Source organism: Trichosurus vulpecula, chromosome 2 (assembly GCF_011100635.1).
Source record: "Trichosurus vulpecula isolate mTriVul1 chromosome 2, mTriVul1.pri, whole genome shotgun sequence".
Lineage (NCBI taxonomy): Eukaryota > Metazoa > Chordata > Mammalia > Diprotodontia > Phalangeridae > Trichosurus > Trichosurus vulpecula.
In genome coordinates, this window is record NC_050574.1 from 148537006 (window position 1) to 148554697 (window position 17692).

A 17692-nucleotide genomic window follows, 5' to 3' on the forward strand; every position below is an offset into this window, starting at 1 on the left:
CTTATGTTTATAAAGTCTTTCTGAAAATGATCTACACGTGTATTGAGTATATTCTCAAATGAGATAACATGAAGTGTTTTACAAACCTTTGAGCATGATATAAATGTAAACTGTCATCCTTTGAAAATATGGTAGTCTAACCATTCCTTTCTTGAATGGTTTTCTGTTGCATACCACATATTTACAGTCACATAAGTGAATAAAAGTTCAGAGAACATCCAATTTGATGTTTTTGTTGCTTGTTGAATATAAAGAAGCATTTGATGCAGAGCAAAATGCAGCCACAGATGCTCCCCTCCAGCAAGGACTCCCTCATGTAAATATTAGGGATCATGCCACATTCTTTGATAAATAGGACCAGAGAGATAAATGTTCAACAAGCCTCTGACAACAAACATCAAAAAGACATAAGTTGGGTATACACAGTCAGCAAAAGTTATTTGCCATTGCAGTGAATCCTGTACAAGGTTTAAAACTGGAGTGGAATTCCCTCTAGACAAGTACAATGGTTACTCCTGTTTATAGATGATATTGTGTTAATTGGCTTAAGTCCTAGAACTGAGTGAGACTGGCCTCTTCATTCCAGGGCTTTCCCAGGGAGCCCCATATCGGCTCCAGATCCGGGTCACCTGCCTCTGTCCTTTTCACCACAAGGCCTTCCTCAGGAGTCCCGCGTCAGCTACAGATCTAAAATACCCTGCCTTTGAAGGCCCAGAGTCTTCTCCAGCACTCCACAGGACATTCCAGGACCAGCTCCACCCCAAACTGCTGGCTCCTTTCTCCTGAAGTGATTCCTCCAGACCATAGCTTTGCCTGATCCTTACTGCTATGAGGTGGGTTCCCTGGGCCTGACAGGATACATCACCTCTGCCACATGGTTGGACCTTGAGGATGGATCATGAACAGTCTAATCACCTGCCTCCCTCAGCAGATCTTCATCCAACCCACTGATACTCTGCTTGGACTCCTTTGTTCCTCTATCACTAATATATTATATACTATATATATTAATATGCTATATTATGTGTACTATATAGATTACTATACTATGTATAAACCTACTCTTACTCTCCTCACCTCAGTGATTTGGAATCCTTTGCTATAATTGTACAAACACCCCATTCCTCAGCACCCACGCCATTACTTCCAACTTTCTGAATCTAACTCCCACTGCCCAATATCTCAACCTAGATCGAAATACCCCTTTCACTATATTTATTCACTGGAATGCCTGTTCCATAATTACAAAACTTGTCTTCATCTTAAAACTTTTCCTTTCTCACTCATTACACCTAATTAAGATTCTAGCAGCTATCTACCAGTCCCCAGGTTCTTCTTCAATGATTCCACTGCCTCACTCAGTCTTTCTCTACATTCTAACTCCTGCCCTTATTCTAGAAACTTCAACATATGTGTTGATACTCCCTTGAATATCCTAACTTCCCATTTCCTCAAGCCAGTCAGTTCCCATGACTTACTCTCCATTTTTACCTCAACAACACAGAGAGATGGTCATGCCCTTGATATTGCTATCACCCATAAGTGTTCCACTTCCATGTTCATGAACTCTGAAATTCCTTCCTCTGAGCATATTTTTTTTTATCATTTTATCTTTCCATCTGCTTCCAATCTATAATCTATTCTTCTTCTTCCCTCAGGTTATTTTTTTCCCCAGGCCAGCACCCCTGAACTGATTACAGTGTTTTCTCCTCTATTTCAACCCCTTGGTTAGCCAGTTCATCTTGACACTATCCTCCAGTCTACACTTCTTGTCCTACTGCCCATCATGCTTTGTCATACTCCCACACCAACCTTTTTTCCCCCACCTTTGCTCCTATGCATGTGCTGCTGAATGCAGGTGAGAAAATCATTCAACTGTACTGATTGGGTCCACTATAAATATGTTTCACATAATCCCAATGGGGCCTTCACTGCATCAAGAGAATCCTTTTAAACCTCCCTAAGTGACTTGCTATCTTATACCCAACACCAACTATTCCAAATCTTTTAATCTCTCATCAGGTTTCCCACAGCATCTTTCCCCTCACCCTTTCAGGTGAAGACCTTGCTTCATTATTCACTGAAATGTTGTGGCTTTTGCTGAAAGCTGCATCTACTGTTCATCTCACATTACTCAGAAATCTTCCCCCACTGTCTCCTCCTTCTTCTCAGTTTCACAGAAAGAGGTGGCCTCTCTCTTTGCGAAGGCAGACCCTTTTACATGTGCAAGTAATGGTGGTGCAGCAGATAGAGCACTGAAGTTGGGAAGAGCACCTAATCTGCATACCAAGTCAGAAGACCTTGCAGTCAGAAGACCTGAGCTAAAATCCATCTCCAGCACTTACTAGCTGTGTGGCCCTGGGCAAGTCGTTTAATCTCTTCTTCCTTCAGTTTTCTCAACTAAAAACTGTGGATAATAATAACACCTACCTCCCAAAGTAGTTGGGAGGATCAAAGGAGAGCATGTTTTTAAAGCTCTTTGCACAATGACTGGCACGTAGTAGACACTTAATAAATGTTTATTCCATTCCGTTTTGCCTTTTGCAGCAGATTTCCCTCTCTATCATCTCCACTTTCTCACTTGAAGGAGCCTTAGAGATCATTTAGCTTTGCTAAATGTCTGAGAGTTTCAGAGAGGAGAAATAACTTGGGAAGATTTTCACAGCTCCATAGTGGCAGAATAGTGGCAGAGCCATGGCAGGCATCCAGGTTGCCTGGCTGTTGGTCCAGCCCTATTTCTGCTATATCATGTTGTCTCTTTTAGTCTTAATCTGTTTGCATGCACTGCAGCTAAAGAGACTTTGGTATGGTCATTAGTCCCTTCCTTGCTACAGATACATAACCATTTCCCAGAATGGTACCTGTGGTTCATTATCTGTTCTCTGTGACCTTCATTGTTTTTTTCCACTTACTGAGGATTAACTTCCTGCTAGTTATCTTCATTTATGTTGTAGTCCCTGTATGGAGTGTTCTCTTGGTTCTCTGTTTTTCACTTTGTATCAGTTCTTATAAACTCATGTTTCTACAGATCATCACTATGTATTTAAGGGGTTGTAGGACAGGATAAATTTTTCTGAAGGAATAAATTGGCTAGAGTATCCAATTGAGCACTAAAGAGTCTAGCCTTCTGTTTACGTGTTGGCATCTAGATGAAGACAGTCACATAGGTTTTGCATGATTATTTATATACATATATATGATAATATATGATTATATATGTGTGTATATGTGTGTATGTATATATATGCATATATATGTATATATACATACACGCACACATACACACTCTTGCCATTTGAAATAGTCTTCACTTTCCTCATCTCAGGTTTATATGGATTCACTTATTAATTCAGTATAAATACATTCTGGCACTTAACCTGCTTGAGGGCAAGGCTTGTTTTATTTTTGTCTTTGCATCTTCAATTCCTGATTGAATATCTTACACCGATGCAATAATTTGAGGGAGCTGTGATTATTGTCAGCATGGAGAAGCTATCAATCAAAAAGCACCTATTAAGTGGCAACTCTTTGCTAGGCATTTCCAACACGAAGCCAAAGCCAACATCATTTGGTCAGTATGAATTTATTAAGCCTGCTATGTATGAGGTGTTGGGCTAAATGCTGAAGACATAAAGAAAAGTAAAAGACAGTCCCAGTCCTCAAAGAGGTTCCAATTTAATGGGAAACACAACAAACAAATATATGTCACTGACCTCAAGGAGCCTACATTATAATGCTCACACAGTTATCAAATACCAGGAACAGTATTTGAATCTAAGTTGGCCTGACCTAACTCCAGCACTCTATCCATTCACTATACCATGCTCCAATGACAGACACAGAGTTGGTGCCCAACAAACGTTCGTCAAATTTAAGGGTCTTCTGTGTTACACAACATTGTCTTGATTTGAAGAACCTACCCCTCCCACCCCTCCACTCCCTCTCAGAGTAGCTCTTGCTTTCGAGAAGATTACTATTTAGTTGTATCAGCCTGGGTTTTCTGGACTGGAGGGTTTTTATTTTATGTTAGAACCCTAAATGTTGTTGTTACCCATAAAGCTGTGTTGCCTTCTTAACTTGGTTTTGCAGGGCCCTGCTTTTCCCTCCATTAAATATTCATTTCTGTAGTTCCTTAAAGTGAGAAAAATAAACCTAATGCTCATTTATAGGGGTACTTAGTCCCTCTTTCCTATCTGAAGCATTATCACTAACCAGGCCCATTCATCTTCATCCTTCACTGGAGTTTGTTATTCACTGAAGCCGTTTATGGCAAAGTAGAGTTGCTGGCCTTGCAGATTCACTTTTGGGTAGTACTGAATCAAAAGCATTCTTGAAATTTAGATAAATCATGACCATAGCTTTTCACAGCTGTTTTTGTGCTAATTTCTAAAACAAATAAGGTCTCTTGAACACATACACAAGCACATATACACATGCATGCGCGTGCACGCACACACACAAACACACACACACACAAACACACACACACACACACACACACACACATACCTTTTCCCTCTACTCCCCAATCCAAAAAAAACTGTGTTTCATTTTTTTAATTTATTTTTGATGAAATGCGCCCCCCCCCTTGTGGTATGTAAAATGTCTTAAAGTTTATACTGATAAAATAACATTAAGACATAGGGAAGTACAGAGAAGCTGCTGGATTTGAACTCAGAAATAATGGGATCTGAATTCAGGCTCTGCCAGTTAAAACTTGTGTGACACTTTGCAAGTCACAGTAATCTCTTAGAGCTCAAGTTTTCAAAATTTCAAAAATATTGCAAAATAGGGGTGGGGGAGGGAGTAGGGTTAGATTAGATGGCTGCTAAGGATCTTTCTATTCTAAATCTATAACCCCATGACCTGTGGAAGAGATTAGGATGCGTCTCTTGTGACTGTAATTGTCAACTACGAGGAATAATTTGGATTGGTACTATCAAAATAATGTTAATAAATTCCTATTGCATATGGAACTATCCACATACTGCATTTGTAAAACTACATAGATAAGGACAACCAGTCCTACCTCTTAGGAACTTACAATCTAAGATGGTTTGTAAATCCCTTTCTTCACAACAACTCTGTGAATTAAAGGCCTTCTTGCCTCAATGCTGTCCTCACCCCAATTCCTTTTCCACACAGCTACCCAAGTGACTTTCCCAAATCTCAGGTCTGGCTGTATCACTCCCATTACTCAGTAAACTCTAGTGGCGCCATATTATCCCTAGGATCAAATATTAACTTTTCTCTTTGGCATGTAAAGCTCTTCAAGTGGTCCCAAACCACTTTTCCAGCTTAATTGTACATTGAGCCCCTTCACATTCCATATAGTCCTGTCAAACACATCTTCTTGACATTCCCCACACTCAGTAGGTTTTCCACTCTTGTGCCTTCAAGATGGTGTCTGTCATGCCTAGAACATATTCCCTCCTCATCTCTGCCTCTTAGAACTTATGGTCAAGTGCCACCCTCTACCTGTGGCCTTTCCTGATTCCTCCCTCTTCCACCTGTTGCTTCTCTCCCCTCTTTTACCTCGGATCTATTTGGCATACACCCGTCTACCTGTGTAGTTATATTTCCTACCCTGTCTCCGGTAGAATGCAAGCTCTTTGAGGGTAAAGACTGTTTTTGCTTTTCTTAGTATCCCCAGTGCTTGTGCCTGGCACAGAGAGAGCTTGATGATTGATTTTCTTCATTTCACAGACTTGAAAACCAAGACTTGGTGTGATTACACAATCTGCCCATAGCACATAGTAACTAGCAAGATGCTAGGCTTGAAGCTAGCCCTTCTGATGCCAGATCTAGGGCTCTTTCCACTATTCCAAACTCCATCTTAAGACAGAAATGCCAGTCAGACAGAAAAAGCGCATGTTAGAATTCATTTTGATTCAGTATGTAATTTCATAACAAGACAGAGAGTCCCTTCAGAAATTCTTTGAAGCTGTCTTGTCCACTACAGGGGCATGACCCTAGAAGTAGCCAGGAGCAAAAATGGCTCCTATATGTAAGAAATGTGGGGAGGAGTTTTGTTTCCACAGAGTTGAAGGTGTCCCTTTCCTCTTCCCCCAACCCAGTTTTAGCAGAAACTAGGCCTCACGTAGGTCGGGTGAAAGGTCAGAGGCTTGTACGAATGATTAAATGAGCCATTTGAGAAGGGCATGATGTAGGCAGTCAGGGGCTTGTATCTGGCCAATGAAGAGCCTGGAAGGAGATTTGAAGGGAGGGTCTATAAAAGGACTGATGTCTGTCTGAGTCCTTTGTACTTTCTCCTGTACTCTGTTCAGAGGATGTACCCATTTATTCAGGGGGAATAAATGTAAAATATAATTAAAACATTCCTGGCTTCCCAATGAGTATTGTTTATTCCTAGATAATGTATGTTTCTAACATACATAATCAGTTTGTTATACTCATATATGGCATTTAATTTTGAAGAGGAAAAATGTCCTGACTAAAATGCAGATGATTTAAGGCTCTTAGAAAGTCAATAACTAAAACTGAGTTTGTTGACCTTACTTATGATCCTCATTATTAGGAATACAATAAAAGCTCATGACTTTGGAAAACCAATTAGCACAGAATCTGTGATATTAGATAGTGCTTGAAATTTACCCTTTGTTCCCAGACATGAGTGGCTGGCTAAACAAATTAATGATATCAGTTCAATCCATTTCAACAACATTTGAGTATTTACTTAGTACACATGGGATGCAAGTCCCTGAAGAAGATAAAGGAAGAATGAGACATGTTTTCTATCCAAAAACAACACACAGTCTAATAGAGGGAAACAAGGCAGCTTGATGTAGGATCATAGAGCTTGAGCTAGAAGAGCCTTCAGAGGAATCTGGTATAACCATCTCATTTTGCAGTTAAGCAAACTGATGCCTGGTTCTACCAAACTAATGTTCCTTCTGTTGTGCTGTACTGGAAAATACCACATGGGAGATTGAGGAGCCTTTGATCATATCTTGCCTCCAATATTTATTAGAGAGGTGATCTTTGATAAGTCATAAAACCTCTGGGACTCAATTTCCTCTTCTTTCAAAGATGTATAAGAAACACTTGTACTACCTACCTCGGATTCATTGTGAGGCAAATGTTATATAAAGTATTAAGTAAATGTATGGATTTTTTTGGCCCATTCCTCTAATTTTATCTCTGTAGGGTATTCCTGGTGTGGAAAATCCTTTCACCAATGCAGATTGCCACCTCATCTGTAACATATAGTCTTTGTGTTACCTAGAACATCAAGAGGTCAAGTGACATGCCCATGGTATGCACCAGAGGAGGACTTAAATGCATCTTCCTCACAGTCGGCCCATTATACTATGTTACACTGCCTATTAAGTTATTGTTACACTTTGGATGTGCTGTGGGTATTCCTTTGAGGGCAGGATTAGTTCTGGCCTGGGTGGCAGGAAGGCTCCATGGAAGAGAGAGCATTTGGGCTGTCCCATAAACACGAAAGCACAGAGGATATTTGATTTCATTAACCTGATGAACTTTCATAAAGCACTTGGCAGCATTCATGTATACTACAAAAATTCATATGCTAATTAAAAGTGTTATTTAGTCATTAAGACAGCTCTGACAGAACCTTCCTTGGGCAACACTAGGTTGTGTTACAGCATGTTCTTGAAAAGTAACAAAACTGTTTTTCTGGAAATAAATGTGATATAAATCATACTTTTTGCTGATTTAATAGAATTATAGAATCTGGTTTGGAAGGACCTTTAGAGATCCTCAAACCCAAATGATACCTGAATAGCAATCTCTTTTACCATGTCCCCGAAAGAGCAGTTTATCTGGCTTCTGCTTGAGGACCTGCAATGACCGAGAAGCTCTTGACATAGGCCACTGTGCTTTTGGATAGCTCTCATTGTTAGAACATTATTCCTTATGTTGAGGTGAAATCTGTCCTGACAGTGGGCCTATTTATACTCTCAGGAGCCAAGCCAACATTCCTTTTATGTGACAAATAATTGAAAATTACTATAAGTACTCTGCCCTCAGTCTTCTCTTCCATACACAATCCCAGTTCTGTCAACCAATTTTCATATGGCATGATGTCCACTTCACTATGCCTTCTTCTGCATGTGCCACAGTCTGTCAAACTCTTTTATAAAATGTAAAGTCCAATACTCCTGATATGGGCTAAATAGGGCAGAGTCTAAACTCCCTCATGATGGGCACTATCCTTTTATTAAAGTAATCTAATATTAGTATTTCAACACTGTTGACTCTGTTTCCATGTGAACTGTTGTTTTCCGTATCTGGCCTTATATAGATGATTTAAAAAAAGTTTTATTGAGGAATTTTGTTTATATAACACCGTCATTTCACCTTAAACTTCCCTCACATTGAAGCTTCTCTTGTAGCAAAGAAAAACATTTAAGCAAAATCAACAGACACAGCGACTAAGCCTGATATTTATATATGGCATTCCGTATTTGTAGTACTCCACTTCTCTACTGAGAGAAAGGAGACGTGTTTCTTCATCAGTTCTTTGGCACGAGATTGGTCATTATCATCAAATAACTGATGAGTTTGATAGCCTTATAGTATTGTTTTGATTACATTTTTGTACTCTTTGGACAAAAGAATTCCTTGATTGGGTTCTGTGAATTTGTTTTTAAAATATTTTGATAGCTATATTTTATGATAGTTTCCTTTGTCATCCTATTAATTTTATGAGTTTAAAAGCATTATTATGAGAGGGGATCCCATAGATTTCAACAGATTGTCAAAGGAGTCCATGACATACAAAAAGTTAACAGCCCCTAGGTTAGGTGGAAAGAGGACCCTTCCAACCCCTTCCAACCCTGAGATTTTGTAATTCTTGGGATCCACAGAATGGGAAAGAAAGCTAATGCAATTTTCCCTTCTGGTTCAGAGATGTAGACAGGCAGCAGCATGGCATTGACAGGCCATGTGGTAGGTACCAGCAGCCAGCAGAAGCCTATTTATGTTTTACCTGAAGCACTGTGCATCTCTTGTCTTATTGGATTGATAATGAAAGAAGTGTTAATGGTACCAATTACAAAGTATGAATGTGATTTATAGCTCTTTGTTACTTTCCCTGGCAGTCACCATGCAATAGCAGAATACACAGACAGCAATCTAAAGACAATTTAGACAGAAATGGTTCTTTGCAATTTAGGCATTTAATTAAAGGGCTTTAAAGCTTAATTAAAAAGTTAAATCATTTGTCTTTATTTCTGAAACAATGCTATTGTAGCTGGGTCAATTATGTAAAATAAAACATAGTAAGATATGTATTTCTTTGTCTGAAGTTATAGCATCTTTCACGCATAACAGCACAGACCATAAAAACGTATTCGGGAAGATAGAGCCAAATTGAAATATAGATCCATTAAATATGGTAGGAAAAGTAACTTCTGGTCTGTGAAGTTATTTTTCTTTTCTCCATTTCATGATCCATACAACAGTGAGGGCTCCCCCCTCTTTCCACAACATGTAAACTGTGTAGGAAAAAGGATTTTCAGCAGATTTCATACAATTTTGCATAGAATGTTTGCAAAAAGAGTACAATGAAAGATTATTAGTGTGGTTATACTCAGTTCCATGATGGAATAGCATGGATCAATAGGCTTGGTCTAGCAGGAATAAAAAAGAAGCCTGAGGCAGATATCTGTCTACCTGGCATGAATTTGTCAGATAAATATTTATTAAGTATCACTATGTGTAAGCTTTGTGCTAGGCACTGAGGAAAAGACTTAAAATCCTACATAAATTGGCTCCAAACTCTCTTTTCCAGCCTCATCATACATTGCTTTTCATCCTACTTTCTATACAGTTCAGCCAACTACCTAGGCCTTCCCTCTGTTTCTCACATATGGCACTCCCTATCTAGTCCCCAGGCCTTTGCAATGGCAGTCTCCCATGCTTGGAATGCACTCCCCTCTCAATTTTCATCTTTCTTTTTTCAAGCCAAAGCTCAGGCAACACCTTCCTTTCCTGATTCCCCCAATTGTTTGTGACCTCCTTTCCTAACTACTTTGTCATTAAAAAAATTTCAGGTTATGTTTCTTTTGTATTTACACAAATGTTATCTCCCTGGATAGAATGTAAGCACGTGAGAACAGAGACTAATTTTTTTTTCTTTGTATCCTATTCTGCTGAGTTTTGCAGACAATGAGGCCTTCTCTTCCTCTCATCTTAATGCTAGGTTTCTGGGCATCACTATGACTGCCCTGTGGCAGCCCATTGAGGTTTCCTACTAAAGCTGGACTTTGTACTCTTACCCTGAGACTCCTGAAAGATTTTTCCCTCCTCCTTTCTGGGAAAGGAGCACTCATTGGCCCAGTGGGGAATGACAATTGTGACCCATCCCATGAAATGAAGCTCCTTTCATGGTCATCTGTGGGCAGATGTTAACTTATTGTTTCCTACTTTCCTACATCAAAGCTACTACTAGAGTAATACCAATAGGCAGAGCCTGGGGGCTGGAATAGACTTTCAAATATCCTTTCCCAGCAATATTGGGAGATAGCAGTTTGGGCTAATTGAGTTGAGAGTGGTTGTTGTTTAATGTAGTGTGTGTGTGTATGTGTGTGTGTGTGTGTGTGTGTATGTGTCTGTAATTTACTCTGAATTTCAATTTTAATTTAATTGTTGTTTTTAACCACTACTCTGCATATTATACAATAAATGTTGATTGGTTATGGGGAGGAGACCAAGGGAAAAAAGGAGAGGGGGCTAAGAGTAATAATTGGAAGAGGTAGTAAACCCAAGCAGCTTTCAATGAGCCTGGAAGTAAATACAGGGCACTACATATTATTAAAAGAATGGTTTTTGAGCATCAAGAAAGGAAAGTTGTAATTCTGTAAAGCTAGAATGGCTTCAAGAACCAGTCATACCAGACTAACCTCATTTCCTTATTTGACAAAGTCACAAAAATGGGTAGATTGAGGAATGCTATAAATATAATTTACATAGGTTTTGGTAAAGCATTTTGTCCTTATAAATGAGATTTAGAGAACCGAATTTGATGGTAGAACAATTAAGAGGACACAGTGGCTTAATAAATGGACCCCAAAAGTAGTTATTAATAACTTGATGTCAGCTTAGAGTGAAGTGTCTATTGGAGTGTCCCAGGACTTTTTTCTTGGCCCTGTGCTGTTTAACACTTTTATGAATGACCAGGATAAAGGTATAGATAGCACTGATTCTATATACCATACTTCTCTTAATGCAGACTAAAATTATGTTAGCTTTTTTGGCTGTCATTTAGCGTTTTCTCCTGATTTAGAACTCCATTCATTAAAAAAATTATCCCCTGAATTTTCTCATAGCAAATGCTGTCTAGGTATGCTTCACTCATATATTCGTACAATGCGGTTTCTTAAAACAATAACTTCTAAACACAAGATAGTTGATTTCCCTATTTATCTATTCCTTGATAATTTTATTTACCTTTATTTTTTTCCTTTGCTTGCAGTATTTGCAAGTTGAATACTCTGTTCATAGATGTTCTCCCCTCCACCCCCGAGCCCCCAATGGAATGCCTCAAATGCCTTTCTTTTGTTGAATACCCACCTTTAAAACTTGATGATTTGCTCATATTTGCAGGGTATGCTAGTTTGAATTACAGCTTGAATTTTTTTTCCTTTTCAGACTATATTGTTCTTATCCCTTTCATAATTTCTCGTGACTGCAAAATAATATTTTTAAACTTGAATTTACTTTCCTTCATATATGAAGTCCCTCCCCACTTTTGGACACTTGCGAAATATGTTATTTATCTTTGAAATGGTTAAACAGAAGTACCACTTGTGCTTTAATTTGAAATGTGGGTCTCTTTGTTTTTTCCTGGTAGAGATGAGTGAATTCTCTCAACTAATGGTTTGTTTTCTGTATTCTCAAGTTCTTGATGGTTATCTTGTATCATTTCTTGCAATATGGTATTCAGGTTTTTTAAAATTTTATTTGTCATGTCCTTCAGGTAGGCCTCTGATCTTCAAATTATCTTGTGCATCTCTCACTTTATATTCAGTCACTTTGGCTTCTATAGAATTCATGTGTGTTTAAATTGTGTTTCCTTTTGCTTCTTTTGCCAAATTTCCCTCAACTCCATGATTTTTGTGTTCTAAATTTGTTAAATTTTCATTTATTTAGAGAAATTATCATTGATTCAGTTTTTAACCTGTTTTTAAACTTTTTTTTTTGCTTTGAGTGCTCTTTTGGAACTGTATTTATTCCTAATATTTTTTATTTTATGGATTTTATTTCACTTTTGAATAATTCTGGAGTTTCTTCTCAATAGTTTTCAGAATTCTCTTTCATTAAGCCTAATTGGTTCACTTTACTTTATATAATAATAATAGGGGTAGTAATGATGGTGATGATGATGATGATGATGATGATAGCAATAATAATAACTTTAAGGTCACAGGTGGCATCTCTCTTTATCCTCACAATAACCTTGGGAGGTAGGTGCTATTAATATTCCTATTTTATAGATGAGGAAACTGGGCTAGAACAGGTTAAGTGATTTGCCCAAGGACATACAACTAGTAAGTATCTGAGGTTAGATTTGAACTCAAGTCTTTCTAAGTTCAGGCCTAGCATTTTATTTACTCTGCTACCTAACTACTATTTCAGCCTTTTTTAAAAATTCTCCTGAAAACCAGTTTTCGAACCTCTTCCTTTTTGCTGGTAAACAGATGCCCCAAACAGCTATGAGGCTGCCTCAGCTTCATCACATTGAGGGTATTGGGTTTACTCTCCTGGTTCTTTGCTCTGGGTAACATCTGGAGAGACAGGAATGGCCCCAGCTAGATTTCAGCCCTTTTTCCTTCCGGCCTGACAGAGCTGCCCATGATTACATTTCTGTCTCATTCCTCCCACAGCTCTACTTTTTACTTTTACATAGTTGGACAGAAATGATGCCTATTTTTTATTGCAGGACGGAGGAAGAGCAACAGTGTTCTGGAAGAGATACTGCAGCCGTGGGGGTCCCTACCTTAGGACCAAGTAATCAAAAGGCAGCCCATTTTTTGGCCTTTACAATTCATCTTCTGCTTACCCCCTTCCTTTATGTGCCTCAGCAGAATCAACCTTTACTGCTTTTTTCAGGATGGAAGGTATGTGGGATGTTTGGGCAGATTCACTGTTGCAGTGAGACATCCCAGCATGTCTATACAGGTTTTCCAGATTGTTCATGTAATTTAAGACTGGTGACAGAATATTGATTGAGGACTCTAAGTATTACAGTTCTCCAGTAATTCATAAAATATTTTATCTTGTGGGAGATTCTGTTTTCTTCTGTTAATTTAGTTGTAATTACTCTAAATGTGGTACATTATCATTGTTACTATTATTATCATTAAGCATAAAGTTTTTTTTGATTAGATTGGATGCAGTTTACCTCCAAGGGAAGTAAAATATAGTACATCTCTAATAGTAATTTTTTGACTATAGCTTCTCTTGAGGGCACTAAATAACCATTTTATCAAAGAAAATCTCCCATTTATATTTCAGAAGCCACCAAAAACATCTTGATTTGGTCTCGACATGACCACAGAATACAGAAAGTAAGAAGAAGGGTCTTAATCAGGGCTAACAAGCATGTCCTTTGGCACTTACCCTACCGACTGTGTCTGGTTTCCAGACTCTTTTGTGTCCACAGGTCTTGCCAGTTGAACAGCCTTTGGATTAGCCAAAGTCTCTTGGCAGTCAGTCTTAGCAGGTGAGGTGCATGTTTGGTGACCAGGGCCAAACACCATTTGTAAGGATACTCTTTCTAGACTTTGGATGATAATGAGCTGAGCAAATGAAGACTCAGCTTGCATTTTGGCGGGTGTATTTACTATGGAAGAATAAAATAGGATGAAAACAATGAAATCATTGTACTTGAGTCATTCAGTCGCTTGGGACGATGTGGTCAACTTAGTCTGTCAAATTTGTTCTGAATTGTTAAAATTTTAAATGAATGTATTCCCAGTATATGATTTGTCATTAAATATGCTAAAGAGTGGGCATTTAAAAAATGTTAGGAAGCACCAATTGGGAAGGGCCTGTATGTGATATTTTAGAGCTGTTGAGTGAATCTGAGCTACCACCAGTGTTTTCTTTAGGAAAGGTCTCATAATTCTCATGTGGTTTTTTTGGAGGGGGGAAGGCAGGGCAATTGATGTTAAGTGACTTGCCCAAGGTCACACAGCTAGTAAGTGTGTCAAGTGTCTAAGCCCAGATTTGAATTCAAGTCCTCCTGACTCGAGGGCCAGTGCTCTACTCACTGTGCCATCTAGCTGCCCCCATATGTCGATTTTTAAAAAAAATACAGTTTGCTAGATATTACTCCATTTGATCTGTGGCCATTACAATTAAAACGATAGGTAGTCTTCCAATTGTAAAAAGTTGTATAAAAATGATGACATGAGTTGTTTAATTTCTTCCAAAATATTATTTAAGAATGCAACTGAAGAAGTTCTCTGATATAGACAATCAGTAATCATTTGTTAAACATCTACTATGTGTGTCAGACACCATGCTAAGCACTGGGGAAGCAAAGAAAGGCAAAAGACTAGTCCCTGCCTCCAAGGAGCGCACAGTTTAAAGGCCAAGATCTCATGCAAACAACTACATATAGACAGATGAAAGATAGGATAAGCATAGCACGATTCTATTTCTTATTTAGAAATTAACTTTTAAAAAGTTGATATGTACCCAAAACATTAGGTAGACGTTATTTTAAGATTTACTTTAATACGATTCCAAGGAGGTGTCTATAGGTAAAACTAGAGAAATGGTGACTGTTATAGAACTAATTACCTTCCCCTTCTCAATTTTCTTCTCTTTCTTTTCCTTCTTCATTGATTCATTCAATACCCATATTCCTCCATCCTTTTTAAACTTCTTCATTCTTGCACCACTTCTATCTTGGAATTCTTCAACTTCTGCTCTCTCTGATTTGTTCCACCCACCTTATTGTATTCTGCCCACCTCTCACTTCTCTGCTTTGGTATCATTTTAATTAACTGATTAATTCATATTTCAACAGTTATTTGTTAAATGCCCACTTTTGTGCTATGTGCTTTTGGACAATACAGAAATGAATAAGATATAATATTTACCCTCAAGGAGTTTACAGTTATAGTCTTCCCTTGGGCTTACTCTTACTTTTTCACTCCCCACCCCACCCCAACTGAATCAAAGGTTCAAAGATTAGAGTTTCTCAGAGGGGCAGCTGCTACCTTGGGTTCTAGGGGCGATTCTTGTTGGTGGCTACACTCCAGGAATTGCAGTTCCTGAGCTCCCACTAGTATGTTTCCATTGACATCCAACCAGTAGACTCAATTAACTCTTTAATTTAAAAAAAAAACATATTTTTCAACAATTAACTTTTAACAAAAATGGCATAGTAAGAATAATAGCTACAAAACATTCTGCCCATTAATCTGGGGCATGGTCTTCCAAATATACACAGTATTTACTTAGAGCACTAACTTAAAGCACAATGATAATGAAGAGAACACATGTAGCCAAGGCAACTTCTGAACTGTGAGACCCATCTCTCCAGAATTGCAGGGCTTCAGTGTCTTTTTTTCTGTCTTCAAATAGTCCTTTAAAAGTTCACTCTGGGCATGGTGTCCATTCCTGGGTTGGGCTAGCTTCTCACAGAGCATGGTATCTAATCTGGATTTGTTAGTCTGCTGTACTCCCTCAGCTAGGCTATTCTGCTGCTGGAGTGAGCTGTTCTACTCAGCTGGGATGGCTACTCAGTGGTGACAATAATCTCCACCACTTTCTACTTCAAGATCAGCTACAAGCTTTCAGCTTGGGTAGCATTGTGTTCTTTCAGAAAGGGCAAAGATCCTTAGTGTAGGATTGGCAGAAACCTTTCCAATTCTGCTTCAAAGTTTAGGTTCTGACATCAAATTTAAGTGCAAAAAGGTTTAGCTTCTCTTCTTTGACCCCCTCTCTTATTATTTCATGACTGGGTCCCCTCCATGAAAGATCACATTTTAAATTAGTGTGATCATCCAGTACATTTCCAAAATTTTTGTCTCTGAAGGCTATGACCATTTGGCCAATAGTTTATAAAATTAATGAACAACTTTAAGATTCAAGGTTTCCACCCTCCCTCGCTCCTTCCTTCCTTCCTTCTTTCCTTCCTTCCTTCCTTCTTCCTTCCTTCCTTCCTTCCTTCCTTCCTTCCTTCCTTCCTTCCTTCCTTCCTTCCTTCCTTCCTTCTTCCCTTTTTCCCCTTCTTTCTTTGACTATTTCTCTTTCTTTCATTTTTTTTCTTTTTGTTTTGGTTCCCTATGATCTTAACTTTCGAGTTTCACCTCTTGGTCCTTATGCAAATTACCAGCTGGAAAAGAAGCTGCTGAAGCACTTTCTGTCCTGGAGGACAAGTCTACTTTCTTTAATGATGTCTAGCTTTGACTATCAGCTACTCCAAGCTTCACATTGTATTGGTCTTTGCCCCTTACAACCTATAAACTTGCCAAAGTCTGAAAGGACCATACTTGTACATATGCAAATGGAAAGTATGATAGAGCTCTTGGGAGAGTCATAAGGTGCAATGGGAGATTAGAATAGGAAGAGACTTTCCAGATGAGGGAAGATTTCATAGAGTAGGTGCCATTTGATATCGTTCTGCAAGGATGAGCAAATGGATATGGTGTGGAAGTTATTCTGGGTATAGGAAATAGTATGAGCAATAGTCCAAAGCATGAGAGTACAGGACATGTTTGAGGAATGCAAATAGTTCAGCATGTCTACAGAACAGATTATGTGAAGAGGAGAAGTGGTAGATAAGGCCAGAAAGGTAGATTGTGGCTACATTGTGGAGGGCCTTCATTGTCAAGCTAAGTCAGGATTTGGGGCTTTATTTGGTCCACTCTTGGGAGCCAGTGAAGGTTTCTGAGCAGAACTGACCAAACACACAAAAGGTTTGAGTGGATGATCTCCTCTCTTCATCTTGAAGCTTTTGAGAGAAGAGGAAGAACTGTGAGCCTCCAGACGGCAGGAAGGAGCAGTGGACACAATTTCCTAAATTCCTCAACTGGGTGCCAGGTAGCTTAGGAACACAAGATAACCTTATCTCTTTTACCTGTTATGGTTATTCTTTCCTGATCATAGGTAACAGATTATTCAGAGACAAAATTTCCTAGCTTATATTTTTGTGAGCTTCAATAGATCAGAAGAGCCATAGAAAGTCCAGCAACTAGAGGCAATAGGGAAGACTACTGGTAGCTGTAGCAGGCAAGTCTGGTGAGAAGTCCACAGAGCAGGGACAGCTAGGTGGTGCATTGAGTAGAGCACTGGCCCAGGAGTGAAGAGGACCTGAGTTCAAATCTGGGTGCAGACACTGGACACACTTACTAGCTGTGTGACCTTGGGCAAGTCACTTAACCCCAATTGCCCTGCCTTCCCCCTGCAAAAAGAAAGAGAAGTCCATAGAGCAGCTGAACAACTTCCTTTTCCCTATACAACAAAGAGATAGCCCAGGTGAGCCAAGGAGGTACTTTTCTATTGGCTGTGCTGCGATGGCAAATAAACTTGGTGGAGATATTGTGAAAGGGACAAAAGGACCCTCAATGCCAGTAGGTACTCTTTAGTTACATATGCTCACTACACAGGTGCTAGTGTACCTTTGATTCAAGCTTTAGTCCACTTGAACTTAGACCTGGGAAAAACCTTAGCTTAAAAAGGTCAC

General features: G+C 38.9%; 1 pseudogene; it reads right to left on the reverse strand.

Annotated features, from left to right (window-relative positions):
• LOC118836780 overlaps positions 1-13817 on the reverse strand; it is a 43087-nt pseudogene extending 29270 nt beyond the window's left edge.
• Between the last annotated feature and the right edge of the window lie 3875 nt (positions 13818-17692).